The following is a 6,573-nucleotide window of genomic DNA, read 5'->3' on the forward strand; positions in this document are numbered from 1 at the left end:
ATGAATGCTTCAGCTGAACAAAACACCAGAAATGGAGGAAGAATCTCAATACTTGAAGAGCAAGGGGATCTACTCAGGCTTCAAACCCCTTTGTACTCCAAACAATTGCAAATTGTATTTGTTATTTATTGAGGGCCTTCTGACGTGGTTAGAGTTAAAAACCAGGCTAAAATTGGACCTCACAGCTTTGCTTTGATACATGAAAACAGACATGAATGTCACATCATTCCTCTGCCCTGCTTTCTGTGCTCATATGAGCAGACAGGGGATGGAAAAACACAATAATTTTCCTCTCTAGGGACCGCATAGCTCAAGGGATTGGTAATAGGACATAAGCCTTTCAGCCCTAAATCAATTACTCAGAATTGACTTAGGTTGTTAGTAACTGAGTTTGTTTGTTTGGCTCCATAAAAAACATAAAATATATTCACTCTTACAATTACTGCCATTTTTACGTGGTATAGAGTAGAAGCCAGATAAGCTCTGAGGATACCTTCCCACCTTTTTACTACTGACTTGGAGAGTCTGATGAAACCAAGGCCAAAATGTGCAAAAAGCAAAAGCAAGCATTAACACTTGGTATATAGTTAAAATACCCATGCTTTAGGCAATAGGTTTTCAAAAGTTAATTCGAAACCTCTCCTAAGTTAAGCAAGCTCATCCAAGGTTTGTGACTACAAAAAGCCTTGGATCACCAGCTCTAGGCATTTGTGCTGAGCAAATGTCAGCAAGTTTGCTTCCAAGGCACAACATTAAATAGGAACTGGTGTTTCTTTTTCTATAACAAAGGTAAAAATAATTTTATGCAAATATAATTTTACCTTTCATGAGGCTTAAGAGGTCTCTCAACTCCATATTAACGCATATAGGAATGATAATGAACCAATAAATATCCAAGTTCAGGTAATATTCGCTATTCGCCAATGTCTAATGATAATTGCTAGCTCAGTAAGGCTGAGCTGACCATGTATGCAGAGCAGGAAAATAAAAAGTTGAGAGACTGGACTGAAAATTGGAGAAATGTTCCCAGGAGAATAACCAACAAATACCATGCATTTCTTGTGTAGTATTTTGCTTTTTCTGTTTCCAGACCCGGATCACAACCAGGAAGTGCTAAGGCATGTGAAAATTTGAAAAACAAACACAAAAAGTTTACAAAACTTTCATAAACCTCAGAAAGGTTTATGTTTGGTTTAAGGAATGTGGGTTGGGGGGGGAAAGGGTTCAGGCTGCTTCTTATTTTATCTGAAGTGGTTCAGCTCTGCCTAGATCATGCCTATGCGTTTGCTCTGTGTTGACACTTGGCAGCCAGGGGTATTCATCCCAAGAGTAACGCCCACTAAACAAAAAAACCCACCCCAAACAAAATAAAAACTAAAATCCAAGCAGAAAAAAAAAAAGACACCACTTTTTGGATGTATTTAGGTCACACAACACTGTAAAGGGAAAATATTTTTTATAGTTACAGATTTATTTTAGGTTCAGGACTCAGAATGTAATTACTTAAAAAAATAAAACCTATAAAAACTTAAACAATATAAATATTTAAGGGGTCAGTCCATGGTGGAGAGTTTTAAAAGGAAGCATGACAGGGGGTCAGGAGTGAGGGATGGTCGGAGCGGGGTAACACAGACGAGCTCCCGCCGACATGCCCCAGCCTGAGCGAGCTGAAAGCGCCTGAAATTCAGATTGGGCACTGGGCGCGGACACTGGTTTATGGTATCGTTAATAAGTCATGCCTAACAACACAGAACAGAACCCGTTTTTATATATGCATATAAATATATATTATTCGCAGAGCTGTATTAGGCATTGGGGACGGTCCTCGGGACCAAGCCGGCGGCTGGCAATGAGTTCAGAGCAGTGCTGCGGTGCAGGGGGCACCCGAGCCCTTTGGAAGCGTGTCGCAGAGGAGGACTCCACGGAGAGGACACCCGTGGTCTTGTTCTCGGGGCAGACTTTTGGAGACCCTGGGCAGGAGCTGCCCGGGGCCCAAGCCCTGTAAATCACCTGCTGCCTTCGTGCATGGAAATTATGTTAAGGGATTTATAGCAAGGCTTGCTTTCACACTGCAGGCCGGACCAAGCCGTACGAACGACATTCCAGGCTTTTATTTATTTCTTTATTTGCCAGACCCTTCATGCTACTCCACTGTAGTTTTTTGGCATATGAGTTTATGGCACTGTCTAAAGCTCTAATGCTTCTCTTTGAATATACTTGTGGATGTTTCTGATCTCCCTTTAACTGGGCATGCTTTAGGCTCACATAAAATACTAACATCTCAGCCAATGAAAGCCAGCGCCCAAAGCTCAGATGGCTCCAACCTTGTTGCTTTCTCACAGAAGCCACAAAAGGTCAGTTCCAGAGTAATTTTTTCAGGATCTGATAGCTCATTTTATCTAGGTAAAGCACTCCTTTTTCATGACCTTCTGTACAAGGTGCAATGCAGATACGTGGTTTGCAAGGTTGAAATACCGACGTACTGTAGCTTTCCACATCAAGGTTATTTGGGCAAAGTCTGTTTATTCCTTCAGTTGACTTACTCTTATGCATATACACCTAAAAATTTTTATATCTCTGAAATTTCTAAGTCTATTATAGTTTTAAAAGTTAAGTTATGCTGATATAAGTGCCCTACTTCACATCCCTGTTAGGACCACTGTCAGGAACAGGAATTCACGTGAGGCCAGTTTATGTCCTCACTCCAGCCCCTGTCACAGCCGTGAGCTATTGGCATTGCAACGCCTGACGGTGACATAAATCACAGCCGCGTTTTGCTTCATCTTGACCTTTTTAATATTCTCTAATTTGGCGGTTAGTTGTCCTGGGCTGCCGCGCCGGCTGTCCCAGGCAGCTCGCAGGGAGAAATGGGGTGCCCGGGCTGGCCTGGTGCAGTGAAGGATGTCGCAAAGGTCCAGGTTACACACTGGGGTGCACTGTAATTCTGTCCTTATACTAATTTTGGCTTTACTCTTTCAACGCTTTTTGACCAAGAAGGAAAAATAAATCCAACAATGCACTATTTCCAAAGAGATTCACTCAGGTATTACAAATTAGGTACATGCTGCTTTTGCTGAAATCACCCTTGCTTTTCACTTTACTGGAATTAGGGGGAGATGTCTAAAGAAAGAGCAACATCGAGTTAATGGTAGTTTTCTCCATAATACACCGAATCCAACCACTTTTAACATGCAAAGAGCTAGAGGTGCTTTTGCCCCATGGCAACTGTCATGAAAACACGATCATTTCCAGAGCAGCCTCAAAGAAAACCTGACCTCGGAGAGATGGGGCATGGATTTGCCTGGATTTCAGAAATTCTTCTCATCCTCGGAAGCAGGGATTCAGATTATACTTAGCAATAGTTCATTGCTGAGAGAACACATACGCAGTGGTGCTATTGCCAACCGAGTAATCGAAACTAATCTAGTCTTTATAGTCTCTTGAAATGTACTTCCCTAGTTCTCTTCTGATTTGATAGCTCTTTAAAGGAAAAAGAAAGACCTTTTGGAACAGAAAAGAAGGAGCAATCCATAACAGTATAAATGATTTTATTATTATTATTCCTATTGTTATTATTTTGGGGAGGTTTTTGGCTTTTAAAGAAACAGGACATTTCCCAAAGAGAAAGCAGTGGCCAAAATAAGAGTGCACAATCATTTTTAAATATAACAGGAATGAGCACTTACTAACATTTTGATTGTTACTTTTAATTTCCTCTGATTAGAAACTTGAACAAAATGTTTCACTCTGGGAGTAACACGCAAAAAGTGGACACATTCATCATCTGATCTTCTGTTAAACTCCCTGACACCTTCCCGGTCCTCCCATACCCCCGCAAACACCCCAAATAAACAAAAAACTAAGTTTGAACCCCTCCAGAGACCTCGGAGACTCCTCCAGAGGTGTCACCACCGCTGTTGGTTTTACATGGCAAGTTCTCTGCTGCCTCTGCGATGGAGATGGTGCAAACCCCGGCGACAGCTAAACCCCGCGCTGGGGAGGCGTTGCTGGGAAAGCGCGCCGAGCAGATGGCGGAGGAGCGGGAGAGGAGGGGAGCCGCAGCCCAGCGGGAGCAGCAGGCAGGTGATGCTGACCTAGAAATGCACCGTGCAGCTCTTCAGCCTTGAATTAGTAAATAACTAGCCAAAGAAACCTCTTTCTCCCAGGTACTTTAGGGCTTCCGTGCTCACCATAGGTGCGCCACCAATGTTTTAATCCTTCAGTGCACCCCTACCAGGAGAGCAGTACCGTTAACTTGCATCTTCCCACCCGATGCCCCAGAGCTGAGGTTTCAGCTCAACTTAAATCCAATTCGCCTTCGTACTAGAGGTTCTTATTCCTCTTTCCACTCGCCCAGGAGTATGGTTTGAACCTCAACTTCATTTTCAAAGAAATTTTCATTCTTGGTATAAATAAACCACATATATGATTTTATATAAATACATAAATACATGCATGCAATACTGTATATATACATAATATGATATGTAATAAGTAAAATATAATATATATAAAGTGCATTCTTTGTATTGAGAGTCATTTTTAATGATGGTTAGCGAAACATCAGTTTCCTTCACTTCTCAGTACAGCTGTCCCATAAAAGAGTTACTCTCTTCACGTATATGGGGGAAGAAAAAAGAATACTGTTGTTTTGAAAGTTTGTTTATTAGACACGGGTTTCATTTTCAGCACCCTATTAACACAACACAACCTCAACTGATGGTAAACATGCATAAACGTTAAAAAAGAAAAGGAAAAAGGAAAAGCAAATAAGAGTAAAAAACGCCCAGCAGGCATCAGGCCGACAGCCAGGCACTGTCCCAGACCGTGCAAACTGCCCTGGCCATTCCCAGCAGAAGCGAGAGGCGTCGCAGTCGCCAATAACCCCCGGCGCCAGGAGCGACGTGCCAGCGCTTGGTCACCACCCGGGCTGGCACGCGGGGGGAAAATAAATAAATAAATAAATGAAGGCAATGGTAGAAAGCACCGTTTGGGAAAGTCGGCAGCCAGTGACCGACAAGCAGTGCCAGGTTGTCCGCTGCTGGGCTGCGAAACAGGCGCGACTTAAAAGGACAATTTCTCTCTCATACCACAAGTGAGTACAGGCTATTTGTCACGAAAGGGCTGTTATGGATCTTATGGGCAGACTTTTAATGGTTGGTTAGGTGCCTAAAGACGCAGAGCGGTATTAGGTTTTCAAGCGCACTCGACATTCTTAAGATCTGACGCTTAGCGTCACAGGTACCCGGGACTCTCCACCCATGTCCCAGCCTTCAGCGCTCGCCATGTCCTTAGAGATGAAAACATGAAGGCTTTCTGTCATTACTTTCCAACGCTTCTTGACGGAGTTAAAAATATAAGATGAGCCTAAAATTGGAAGAAGCCCTGTTTCACCCATGAGGAACAAGCCGCCAACACCCCTCCAGTGTTGAGGGTCACTGGAGGGGTTCGATAGAAAGGAGCGACGTGGCCCAGTGCCATCGCCGTCTGAAGGCTATGCCGGACAGCTGCCCTCTGCCCCACGCAGCCGGAGGTGGCCAAAAAACAATGGCCAAAGACCACGTCACCCCGGCCCCACATCATCTGCTTGCCACAGTGCACCACCAGCTGTTGGGACTCCAAGGAACACACTGGTGACCGCGGTCATTGCCGTTCCACCTGTCGGGTCCCAGTGAAAAAAGATGGGGACTGCTCTGAAGGGACAGATCAGTGAGCAGCCTGCTTCCAAATCTGCAGGATTTTACAGGAAAAGCAGCGGGGTTTTAAGCGACATTTTCAAACTTTCGAGATTTGAGCTAGAAGACTTAGAACAAAAATTTCCACCGTCTTAAAATGGAGTTTCTTTTGCTCTCTGACCTGACGTTTCAGCACTATTAATTCAGAACCCGGACAAAAAGCCAGAAATTTAAAGGTTTATGAAAAAATAACAGCAACAGGATGAAAAATAGACACCAAAACCTTTATAAATATTAACAAAACTTTTCCAAATGCTTAAAAACTAGTGCGCAATTTGGGGCACATTTTTGTGCTCATTTTCTTTTTTTATCCAAATCAATTTGCCCATTCCTCATGCACCTTAGCAGTGTTTAGCCCAAACGGAGCTTTACCTTGCCTGTGTACGGCTACATTCAGGGCTTGTGCCCGCACACTGGTGTGTGGGATCTAAGAAGGCAAAGGAGAAATAACAGTGGGTGGGGGGTAAGAGGAATATTTTTTTGGACCCATTTTGGACGTTAAGGTTTAATAAAAACCAAAAAAACAGAAGGTCTTTTCTTATTTACCCAAGCAAAGAGTAACTGCCAGAGCATAGGGGTTCTCGCCATATGACACAGCTATGCTGAGGATAGAGCACCAAAGATGGGGATCACCTGCTTTTAGGCTACAGGATGATGCTGGCACAAGGACAAGTGGGATAAGCACACTTAGCCGGGCATAAGTTTAGACTCAAAATAACCACAGGGTTACGTATTAGAGGAGTAAACTGCTGGAACTAGAGGCAGCAGGAACAAAAAAGCATCACTAGTTTTAAGACAGGTTTTGAGAAACCTAGAAACTGGATCACATGATGTGGCT

Source organism: Struthio camelus, chromosome 6 (assembly GCF_040807025.1).
Source record: "Struthio camelus isolate bStrCam1 chromosome 6, bStrCam1.hap1, whole genome shotgun sequence".
Lineage (NCBI taxonomy): Eukaryota > Metazoa > Chordata > Aves > Struthioniformes > Struthionidae > Struthio > Struthio camelus.